The sequence below is a fragment of the Thalassophryne amazonica genome, chromosome 13 (genome assembly GCF_902500255.1).
Source record: "Thalassophryne amazonica chromosome 13, fThaAma1.1, whole genome shotgun sequence".
NCBI lineage: Eukaryota > Metazoa > Chordata > Actinopteri > Batrachoidiformes > Batrachoididae > Thalassophryne > Thalassophryne amazonica.
In genome coordinates this window covers 32,112,922-32,125,624 of record NC_047115.1, presented here as the reverse complement: position 1 = coordinate 32,125,624, position 12,703 = coordinate 32,112,922, and the positions used below count along the sequence as shown (strand labels likewise).

General features: G+C 40.7%; 1 protein-coding gene across 2 annotated transcripts in view; it reads right to left on the bottom strand.

The window, feature by feature from the left end:
* Positions 1-12,703, bottom strand: part of LOC117523141 (cGMP-dependent protein kinase 1) — a 460,927-nt gene that overhangs the window by 98,679 nt on the left and 349,545 nt on the right. The window lies entirely within an intron of this gene.

Sequence of the window (12,703 nt, the reverse complement as noted above, 5' to 3'; positions counted from 1 at the left end):
TGCTTCAGGGGAGCATTAGCATGGATAAAACCTTTCAGCCCCTTCCCAACACACCCCACTCCACACCATCACCATCACAGGCACTTATGGGAGATGGCCCCTCCACAGAGTCTGGTCTTACTTGAGGTTTCTTCCTGGTAAAAGCGAGTTGTTTTTTTGTTTGTTTGTTTTTTTTCCTCCTTGCCATTGCCATCTTGTGCTTGCTCTGGAGGGAATTTTGTGTCTTTGTAAATTATTTAATACAGCATTCCGCCTCAGCCTGCCCTAACTGTAAATTGCCTTGGCATGATGCCTTTTGAGATTTGGTGCCATACAAATAAAATAGATTGGCTTTGATGGGAGGTGAAAACCTGCATCTCTCTGGTGAAGCAAACATCATCTCAGTAATGTCAAAATAAAATAAGGATATACGTTTTGCATTTGTAGTGGTTTTAATTTTCCATAAACTTTTATGGCCTAATTTAGAAGTGTTTTCAATCAATCAATCAATCAATTTTATTTATATAGCGCCAAATCAAAACAAACAGTTGCCCCAAGGCGCCTTATATTGTAAGGCAAGGCCATACAATAATTACGTAAAAACCCCAACGATCAAAAGGACCCCCTGTGAGCAAGCACTTGGCGACAGTGGGAAGGAAAAACTCCCTTTTAACAGGAAGAAACCTCCAGCAGAACCAGGCTCAGGGAGGGTCAGTCTTCTGCTGGGACTGGTTGGGGCTGAGGGAGAGAACCAGGAAAAAGACATGCTGTGGAGGGGAGCAGAGATCAATCACTAATGATTAAATGCTGAGTGGTGCATACAGAGCAAAAAGAGAAAGAAACACTCAGTGCATCATGGGAACCCCCCAGCAGTCTAAGTCTATAGCAGCATAACTAAGGGATGGTTCAGGGTCACCTGATCCAGCCCTAACTATAAGCTTTAGCAAAAAGGAAAGTTTTAAGCCTAATCTTAAAAGTAGAGAGGGTGTCTGTCTCCCTGATCTGAATTGGGAGCTGGTTCCACAGGAGAGGAGCCTGAAAGCTGAAGGCTCTGCCTCCCATTCTACTCTTACAAACCCTAGGAACTACAAGTAAGCCTGCAGTCTGAGAGCGAAGCGCTCTATTGGGGTGATATGGTACTATGAGGTCCCTAAGATAAGATGGGACCTGATTATTCAAAACCTTATAAGTAAGAAGAAGAATTTTAAATTCTATTCTAGAATTAACAGGAAGCCAATGAAGAGAGGCCAATATGGGTGAGATATGCTCTCTCCTTCTAGTCCCCGTTAGTACTCTAGCTGCAGCATTTTGAATTAACTGAAGGCTTTTCAGGGAACTTTTAGGACAACCTGATAATAATGAATTACAATAGTCCAGCCTAGAGGAAATAAATGCATGAATTAGTTTTTCAACATCACTCTGAGACAAGACCTTTCTAATTTTAGAGATATTGCGTAAATGCAAAAAAGCAGTCCTACATATTTGTTTAATATGCACTTTGAATGACATATCCTGATCAAAAATGACTCCAAGATTTCTCACAGTATTACTAGAGGTCAGGGTAATGCCATCCAGAGTAAGGATCTGGTTAGACACCATGTTTCTAAGATTTGTGGGGCCAAGTACAATAACTTCAGTTTTATCTGAGTTTAAAAGAAGGAAATTAGAGGTCATCCATGTCTTTATGTCTGTAAGACAATCCTGCAGTTTAGCTAATTGGTGTGTGTCCTCTGGCTTCACGGATAGATAAAGCTGGGTATCATCTGCGTAACAATGAAAATTTAAGCAATGCCGTCTAATAATACTGCCTAAGGGAAGCATGTATAAAGTGAATAAAATTGGTCCTAGCACAGAACCTTGTGGAACTCCATAATTAAGCTTAGTCTGTGAAGACGTTTCCCCATTTACATGAACAAATTGTAATCTATTAGATAAATATGATTCAAACCACCGCAGCGCAGTGCCTTTAATACCTATGGCATGCTCTAATCTCTGTAATAAAATTGTATGGTCAACAGTATCAAAAGCAGCACTGAGGTCTAACAGAACAAGCACAGAGATGAGTCCACTCTCTGAGGCCATAAGAAGATCATTTGTAACCTTCACTAATGCTGTTTCTGTACTATGATGAATTCTAAAACCTGACTGAAACACTTCAAATAGACCATTCCTCTGCAGATGATCAGTTAGCTGTTTTACAACTACCCTTTCAAGAATTTTTGAGAGAAAAGGAAGGTTGGAGATTGGTCTATAATTAGCTAAGATAGCTGGGTCAAGTGATGGCTTTTTAAGTAATGGTTTAATTACTGCCACCTTAAAAGCCTGTGGTACATAGCCAACTAATAAAGATAGATTGATCATATTTAAGATTGAAGCATTAAATAATGGTAGGGCTTCCTTGAGCAGCCTGGTAGGAATGGGGTCTAATAGACATGTTGATGGTTTGGATGAAGTAACTAATGAAAATAACTCAGACAGAACAATCTGAGAGAAAGAGTCTAACCAAATACCGGCATCACTGAAAGCAGCCAAAGATAACGATATGTCTTTGGGATGGTTATGAGTAATTTTTTCTCTCATAGTTAAAATTTTATTAGCAAAGAAAGTCATGAAGTCATTACTAGTTAAAGTTAAAGGAATACTCGGCTCAATAGAGCTCTGACTCTTTGTCAGCCTGGCTACAGTGCTGACAAGAAACCTGGGGTTGTTCTTATTTTCTTCAATTAGTGATGAGTAGTAAGATGTCCTAGCTTTACGGAGGGCTTTTTTATAGAGCAACAGACTCTTTTTCCAGGCTAAGCGAAGATCTTCTAAATTAGTGAGACGCCATTTCCTCTCCAACTTACGGGTTATCTGCTTTAAGCTGCGAGTTTGTGAGTTATACCACGGAGTCAGGCACTTCTGATTTAAAGCTCTCTTTTTCAGAGGAGCTACAGCATCCAAAGTTGTCTTCAATGAGGGTGTAAAACTATTGACGAGATACTCTATCTCACTTACAGAGTTTAGGTAGCTACTCTGCACTGTGTTGGTATATGGCATTAGAGAACATAAAGAAGGAATCATATCCTTAAACCTAGTTACAGCGCTTTCTGAAAGACTTCTAGTGTAATGAAACTTATTCCCCACTGCTGGGTAGTCCATCAGAGTAAATGTAAATGTTATTAAGAAATGATCAGACAGAAGGGAGTTTTCAGGGAATACTGTTAAGTCTTCAATTTCCATACCATAAGTCAGAACAGATCTAAGATATGATTAAAGTGGCGGGTGGACTCATTTACAGTTTGAGCAAAGCCAATTGAGTCTAATAATAGATTAAATGCAGTGTTGAGGCTGTCATTCTCAGCATCTGTGTGGATGTTAAAATCGCCCACTATAATTATCTTATCTGAGCTAAGCACTAAGTCAGACAAAAGGTCTGAAAATTCACAGAGAAACTCACAGTAACGACCAGGTGGACGATAGATAATAACAAATAAAACTGGTTTTGGGGACTTCCAATTTGGATGGACAAGACTAAGAGTCAAGCTTTCAAATGAATTAAAGCTCTGTCTGGGTTTTTGATTAATTAATAAGCTGGAATGGAAGATTGCTGTTAATCCTCCGCCTCGGCCCGTGCTACGAGCATTCTGGCAGTTAGTGTGACTCGAGGGTGTTGACTCATTTAAACTAACATATTCATCCTGCTGTAACCAGGTTTCTGTAAGGCAGAATAAATCAATATGTTGATCAATTATTATATCATTTACTAACAGGGACTTAGAAGAAAGAGACCTAATGTTTAATAGACCACATTTAACTGTTTTAGTCTGTGGTGCAGTTGGAGGTGCTATATTATTTTTTCTTTTTGAATTTTTATGCTTAAATAGATTTTTGCTGGTTATTGGTGGTCTGGGAGCAGGCACCGTCTCTACGGGGATGGGGTAATGAGGGGATGGCAGGGGGAGAGAAGCTGCAGAGAGGTGTGTAAGACTACAACTCTGCTTCCTGGTCCCAACCCTGGATAGTCACGGTTTGGAGGATTTAAGAAAATTGGCCAGATTTCTAGAAATGAGAGCTGCTCCATCCAAAGTGGGATGGATGCCGTCTCTCCTAACAAGACCAGGTTTTCCCCAGAAGCTTTGCCAATTATCTATGAAGCCCACCTCATTTTTTGGACACCACTCAGACAGCCAGCAATTCAAGGAGAACATGCGGCTAAACATGTCACTCCCGGTCCGACTGGGGAGGGGCCCAGAGAAAACTACAGAGTCCGACATTGTTTTTGCAAAGTTACACACCGATTCAATGTTAATTTTAGGCGTAACCAGGTGTCATTACTGCCGACGTGAATTATAATCTTACCAAATTTACGCTTAGCCTTAGCCAGCAGTTTCAAATTTCCTTCAGTGTCACCTGCTCTGGCCCCCAGAAGACAATTGGCTATGGTTGCTGGTGTCGCTAACTTCACATTTCTCAAAACAGAGTTGCCAATAACCAGAGTTTGATCCTCGGCGGGTGTGTCGTCGAGTGGGGAAAAACGGTTAGAAATGTGAACGGGTTGGCAGTGTACACGGGACTTCTGTTTAGGGCTACGCTTCCTCGTCACAGTCACCCAGTCGGCCTGCTTTCCCGGCTGCTCGGGATCTGCCAGAGGGAAACTAACGGCGGCTAAGCTACCTTGGTCCGCACCGACTACAGGGGCCTGGCTAGCTGTAGAATTTTCCACGGTGCGGAGCCGAGTCTCCAATTTGCCCAGCCTGGCCTCCAAAACTACGAATAAGCTACACTTATTACAAGTACCATTACTGCTAAAGGAGGCCGAGGAATAACTAAACATTTCACACCCAGAGCAGAAAAGTGCGGGAGAGACAGGAGAAGCCACCATGCTAAACCGGCTAAGAGCTAGTAGCTGCGCTAAGCTAGCGGATTCCTACAAACACACAAAGTGAATAATGTGTAAATAATTTAGAGGTGATTCAGCAGAGGGAGTGCTTTAGTTAAGGCACGTGAAGATTACACTGTGAAGCAAATCGTTATCTAGGTAACTAGATCAATCTAACTGCGCAGATTAAACAGCTAACAGATGCAGCAAAACACCGCTGTGCTCCGGAACAGGAAGTGATACAATACCGCAGTGAGAGCCAACCACCAGTAGAGGCAAGCAAGAGTCAAAACCACAAGGCTCTGACTTTCACATGAAAGTCAGAGCTTCTTAGGAAGTGCATGTTAACATCATCCCATGTAACTGTGTGTATTCCCTCAGTTCACTCACGTGACTCATTTGCACAAATCCAACATGATTTCCTCTTAATAATTTAATTACTGGCGTGATAGATTAGAGCTTTCACATTGGTTTGATGATCCGAGTATGACGAGCTCCTGATCACACTCTGGCATTGGATCGTCTGAGATAAGCCTGTTTTTAACATCACAAGTGGCTCGACCTAAATGTGAAGCCATTTAGACACTTAGTTTGATAGTTTTCTCTCTTTGTATTCCCAGTGGTTCTTGTCGTAACCACTTTACACTTTCCATTTCAGTCACTGATGGTGTTTCGCTTTAACACACACATTTCCATCCCCTAGTTCCTTTAAAATATTCCTCATTCGAAGAATAAATGAGTTGAAGTGATTCACTTTGAGCTTCATTGCTACCCTCTTGACACTCTATTTTTATTGGATTATCATTAGTGCTTCCTTTGCCCATTTAAAGAAAATTACCCTTGTACTACAGTTGATGTTAAAGTTTCAATGTGGCAAATGCCATTTTGATATAATGTGTAATGCTGCGGCAGTTTCCTCGATAATAAATAAGAGAAGAGGTGAATATGCTGCTGTGAGACAAGAAATATGATACTGAAGAAATTCTAAGAAAAAATGCTACATATACAACAATGTAACAGTCACTACAGCGTGGTACATTCTTTTTGTTTCTTCTGTTTTTACTCAGAGTCACCACGGCACAGAGGTATGTATCCACATGTTAATTTGGCACAGGTTTTGCTGCAGATGTGCTTCCTCATGCAGCTCCAGCTGTACATGGAGAACAGGGAGCAGGTGGCCCTGAACTGTGAACCTACTTGTTGGAAGGTAAGTATGTTTGCCTGGATTCTGTACTATAAAGTGGATAAGAGTCTGTGACTCATAGTACATTGCAGGTTACTTCGCCAGCCAAAGCCAGTGTAGACGGGTGGACCGGGACACTGCAGGTAAGCGTCTTTCCAAAGAAAGCAACAGGCGGCATGAGCATGAGTTGAACGCAGGTCTAAATAGTAACTGCCCAACTCTTTCTCTCACTGAGCTACGTGCTCTGTACTACAGCATGATAATGTGCAGTTTTGTAAAGTGGTACTTCTTGTATAAAGGAAAGGCCTCAGAGGGCGCATGCATAGTCTGGCCCTCACCACAATATAAATGTACAAGTAAATATACATATGTTTGTAATGGTGTTTTGTATGACTTCATCATATGAATTTTGTGTGACTTCAATCACACCATCCATCCATTTTCTATACCCATTTACTCCAATTAAGGGTCATGGGGGGCTGGAGCCTATCCCAGCAGTCATAGGGCGTGAGGCGGGGTACACCCTGGACAAGATGCCAGTCTATCACAGGTCCACATATAGACAAACAAACACATTCACACCCACATGCACACCAAAGGACAATTTAAAATTTCCAATTCACCTAACCTGCAGGTTTTTGGATGTGGGAGGAAGCCGGTGCACCCGGAGAGAACCCACGCAAACATGGGGAGAACATGCAAACTCCACACAGAAAGGCCACAAATTGGGAATTGATCCCATGACCTTCTTGCTGTGAGGCAACAGTTCTAACCACTAATCCACCATGCTGCCTCAAAAATACAAATAAACTACAAATATTCTGCCAATCAATATGCACTTTAGATTATCCATTTAGGCTTCGTGGTACAAAAACAGATGTTTTTGAGCCATGTTTTCATTGACCTTTGACTAAAGTACTCCAAAATCTAATCACCTCTACATATCTATCCAAGTACTATTTCCCCCAAGTTTAAAGGAAATCTGTCCAGCCATTTTTGAATTATCTTGTCCACAGGTACACACACACACACACACACACACACACACACACACACACACACACACACACACACACACACACACACACACACACACACACACACACACACACACACACCAGTGAAAACCCTGCTAGCTCCACTTTGTAGACATGTGGGGTAATGATACTGAAATGCATCATGTACTTAAATACTTTCACAATATTAAAGATGCGGTGCAGATATGTATATTATGTCTTACATTCACCCACAAAAATGTCTCTAATTGTGCACACTTACAAAGACAAGGGCAACTGGCCAAAAATACTGCAAATAGTCACACTGCTGTGCAACTACACAGAAATATTAACAGACCACTTAAAAGACTCTGACTGAACAATCCTGGGGCAGGGACCTTTAAAACAGAATGATACTGGGCATTATTGTCACACAAAAATTTAATCTGCTGCAAAAGTGCAAGTAAAACATGATTTTGATGCTAATTGGTCTGGGCAGGAGAGCACAGGGATGTACTTAAACTCACAATGGTGTCACACTTAAGCAGCGCAAACCTGTGTTGATTACTACAAAGACAAACCCTTTGTCGCCTTAGGGTTTGTTAAAAAAAATGGACCAGTGAGTGCAACCGCAGATCTGAAATACAACTAATGTCACATGAGGGAAATTGAGTCTGTCTGGAAAAGACTTATAGGTGATCTGACCTTAAAAATTTGGATGACTTCCAAGAAAGTAAACTTAATCATCAAATTGGTTCACCTTGAGGCTTCATTACCATACTGTGATTGTTGTGAGTAGACTTTAAAGACGACATGCTGTGTAAAATATGTTTTTACAATTAAATATGGTTGGGGTTGCATAATGAACTATGCCAAAATTCCACAAGTCACCGTGCATGTAGAAACTCCCCCTGTCGTAAGCAACAGCTAGTTTAAGGCACTGATCCTGTACAGTATTCCAGCAGTCAGTTTCACATCTGTTCTGCCATTACAAATAGCTTTTGTCCATAGTGGAACATAGTGAAATAAATCTTCACAACATGTGTTCTGGATTTGATCTCAAACTTTGTGGGTATAGCTAATGTGATTTATGACCACTACTATGACAGAATGCTTGCGTTAACAAAAGATCGAGGTAGAAACTTGCTGTGAAGTATCCCTGTTGCCTGTCAACTGATTCATGGTGCAGTGACATGACAGCTCGGTTTCATCATTTGTGACTCTAGTTTTTATATTATCTATAACTAGGGCTCTTGGCGGAACATGCATTAATGGTAAATGTCCACCAGGTGAAGGCAATGCTCCATTTCAAGACCATTGACTATGGGCTGCTGTGGGACACTGCCAATAATGACCAAAAGATGACCAACCTGCTGTTTATATTAGTATATACATGATTAAAACATCATTAGGGCCCGAGTAGGCAATGTCCTACGAGGACTCTATTGTAATTGCGCTGTTTATTATTATTATTATTATTTAGGGCCCGAGTAGGCAACGTCCTACGAGGACCCTATTGTAATTGCAGTGTTTATTATTATTATTATTATTATTATTATTATTATTATTATTATTATTCTCACTCTTGAAATCGAAATTTCGGCCTCTTCCCATGCTCAAAAACTCACCAAACTTTCCAAAGTCGTCCGGCCGGATCCGAAATTCGATATTTTGGGGGCATCGCACATGGTCACAAAAAAATCACGAAATAGCGCCCCCTAGAAAATTTGAAAAACCCCTCCGCATTGGGCTTTTTTCGTCGTAGCCTCACGAAATTCGGTACACATATTTACCATGCCAGGATGCACGAAAAAGGTGAAATATCGACAGGAAGTCAGCCATTTTGATTTTAAGTTTCGATTTTGAGCAAATTTTTGCCATTTTTGCCCATTTCCACTACTTACATTTGAACAAACTCATCCTAGGGATTTCATCCAATCGTCTTCAAATTTGGTCAAAATCATCACAACACAATGGTGATCAAAAGTTATCAAAAGATTCTAATTAAGTCAAAAGGCGTGGCTGCTAGGGGTCATCAAACTTTGGCGAGCTTTTCGGAGCACGCCATTTCACTTCGAACGGCTGTCACGCCCACATACTTCATCGTAAATCCTTCAAACTTGCTGGAAATGATGAGGGCTCCACCCTGAACGTCTACATATCTTAAGTTCCCACTTGCGCCATAGCGTCCCCTGGTGGTGGTGAGAAAGATCCTATTTTTACTTTAAGATGTCCTGATGTCACATACTTAACCCAATCAACTTCATTCCACTTCTAAAACATGCAGAACAAATTGGTGAACGTAGGCGATGAACGCCGTGAAGTTAGGAGTAACGGCGTCAGTGTGGCGGCGTGCCGAATATTAACCATTCGCCATGAAATTACGTTCTTCCTTTTGACGGCTTTAATTTTGTCACATCATCATGAAAATTGATACACAGGTCGAGCACGACAACCTCTTACAATTCACAGGGGCGTCGCCCATGGGCGGAGCAAAATGCCTCAATAGCGCCCCCTTGAAACATTCAAAAACCCCTCCACATAGGGGTTTTTTTGGAGTATGGAGATGAAAATTGGTACACATGTGACTTGCGTAGACGTAGAAAAAAGTCTCTTGCACCATGGGTCTACTCCAAACAGGAAGTCGGCCATTTTGAATTTTCTTCTCATTTTGGCGTGATTTCCACATGTTGTATTTGAACGAACTCCTCCTAGGGATTTTGTCCAATGCACTTCAAATTTCTTCCACATCACCCACAGACGATACTGACCAAAAGTTATCGAAAGCTTTTCTCTATGTTGAAGGGTGTGGCCGCTATGGTGCCGCCATTTTAACCCTTTGCCATGGAACATCAAGTCATGATAACTCCTTCATGCTTTGCCTGATTGACTTGAAACGTCACATGTATGATGACGGTTGGCCCCTGAACACACCCAGCCCCTCTGTTTTTACACTGAGCGCCCCCTAGTGGATGAACAATCAACATGTCATAACTCCTTGATGCATTGTGTGATTTGTTTAAAATTTTAACTATGTGATGAGTGGTTGCCCCTGCATGCACATGCCCACATGTGGTCACAAGGGCACCCACTGGCCTGGGTAGGCGGTCGCATGGAACGAGGGCCCGTATATGACTGCTTGCAGTCCTAGTTGTTTTTGTGTTTCCAACCAAGGCCAGTACTCATTTATAGTTGTTTGGTTTGGGACAATGCAGATGAAGTGTCTTGTCCAATGACAAAGAATTGAACCCAAGTAAACATAGTGGTAGCCTTACTACTTATCCCACTGAGCTACCTAAACAAAATAAAGTAAATCCAAATGTGTGATCTAAACAACTAGTTCTGTTCTTTAGTGGGCTGTGGTGTGACACCTGTTTGTCTTCCCTGTGGATGTCACTTAACACTTACCCTTTCTTCAAGCATCCAAATAGTGTTTAGGCAGCTCAAACAAATAAATATATAAAAAAGTAAATCATCCTGACCTAAACTGACTGTGACAACAAACTATGATGGAATTCTTTTGAATACTTGTGACATATACTTGATTAGGTTTCCGTTTCGCTTTTAGAACTGCCTTAATTCTTTGTGACATTGGTTTAACAAGGTGTTGGAAACATTCCGCAGTGATTTGGGCCCAGATTGCCATGATATCACACAGTTGCCACAACATTACACCAACACTAGGAGCCTGAATTATTGATTCAAAGCAGGATGGACCCAGGCTTTCATATTGTTTATGTGAAATGTTGACCCCACTGTCTCTATGTTGCAGCGGGGATCCACTCTCTTCAGACCAGGCATGTTTTTCCAAACTTCCAGTGTTTAATTTGATGAACCCATGCCCAGGATTTTTGCCAGGAGAAGAGTCAGTCATCAGATGTTTCTTTCTTTTTTGGACAATTCTAGGTTGACCCTGAACATGCTTCTCCCAAATAACCAAGCATGTCAGCAGTTTGGAAAATACCTAAGACAACCCATTAGGTACCAACATCCAGCCATGGATGTTGGTACAGAATGGGTTGTGCATGATGGGTTGTGTCACTGTGCATGTGCAAAAAGTAAAAAGTTTAAATTAGCTCAAGCAACTCAAACAATGTTTTAAGAGTTGTGTCATTAACATATTGTCGTGACATAAACAGAAAAGATCATGAGCCAAGAGGGTATAATATGAAAATATAACGCAATACTAAAATACCCTCAGCCATATGAGCATTGTATTCTTTATAATTTGCAGTTGTTTAATTCATTATTAGGATCCTATTTTTACTTACGTACAATTTGTACATGTTCAATAAAGCCCCTCTATCAATCAGTCAATCAATCAAGAACAGTATTTACGTTTTAAGAGCGGACGTTGTACAAATCAAGGAATATTTGTAGATCACTCTCTGTGCATTTTCAGATATTAATGAAATAAATTTAGCGCCATAGGAAGTTTGCTTTGAGTTAGAGGAAATTAACTAACATCTGCAAAATATCTTCTAAATCACTCCAGAGGTGTTATCGGGTTACAAAAACAGCATTTTCAGTTTTCAAAGTGTTTAACTTTATCGCTAGCTTTTACATAAAACAAATATATAACTCGTATATGACAAAGAGCATATAGTTACACAAAAACGAAACTGAGTTTTGTAGCTAGCTACTAGCTTGTGATGTCACCAAGCTAACATGTGTGAAATGTCTTGTAAATAAGTTCAGAGGTGTTATCAGGTTCCAAAAACAGTGTTTTCACTTTTAGAAGTGTTTATTTCTTGCTAGCTTTTACATAATATATGAGAAACATGTATATAAATACACAAAACAAAGCAATTTTTGAAAGACCAGTCGCTGACGTCATGGTGCAGCTCTAATCTGACTGGCTGTCATGCCCGCCATTCACAAACAAAACTGAACAGTTTTCCCTGTAAATTTGAAAACTCTGGCACTAATAGGACTGGATTTATGCTGACAGATGGATGGACACAAAGCCTTTGCAATACCCAATGGCCATATTTGATGGCCTCGGGTAAAAATAAAACTACAGCAAGGCTTTAAAAACAGTCATAAACTGTCCTTTAAATCAACAGTATGTAGGGTTTAGTGCCATCTAGTGGTTACGTTGCAGATTGCATCATGCCATTGCCAGCTGCGATTTATTTTCTCACATTTTCATTTCTTTGGCAATGAAAAATCATGTTTCCTCTCCTTCCCTATCAAACTTATCAAACTTGTTCGCCTCCACAAGCAACCACTTAACAGTGTATAGGTCAAGAACCACGGAGTCCTCTTCTTTACGCACTGCAAAATGTGTAAGACTGAGTAAGTATGTCCCTTTTGGGCTACTGTATTGACATAGCAGTTCAACATGGCACCCTCCATGTAGATATAAAAGTCTCATTCTAAGCTCATGAAAACAACGATTTACTGTTATACATAATAAAGATGAACAGATGGTTATGAACTCTAAATCCTACACACTGCAGCTTTACAGTGAAGAAAAACGAGAGCTTAGACATCCATTTAAACAAAATAATATTACTGCAGGATAGCTTACTACGTTGACATTTAACTCAAAGTGGATGTCAGCCTTCAGTATGAAATAAAATAAATGACAATGATTCCTGGCCAAACTCCTGAAAGCTGAGGCGTCTGCCGGTGACTGTGTAACTGCGTCATGAAATTGACACTCTTAGAAGGTGAACCATT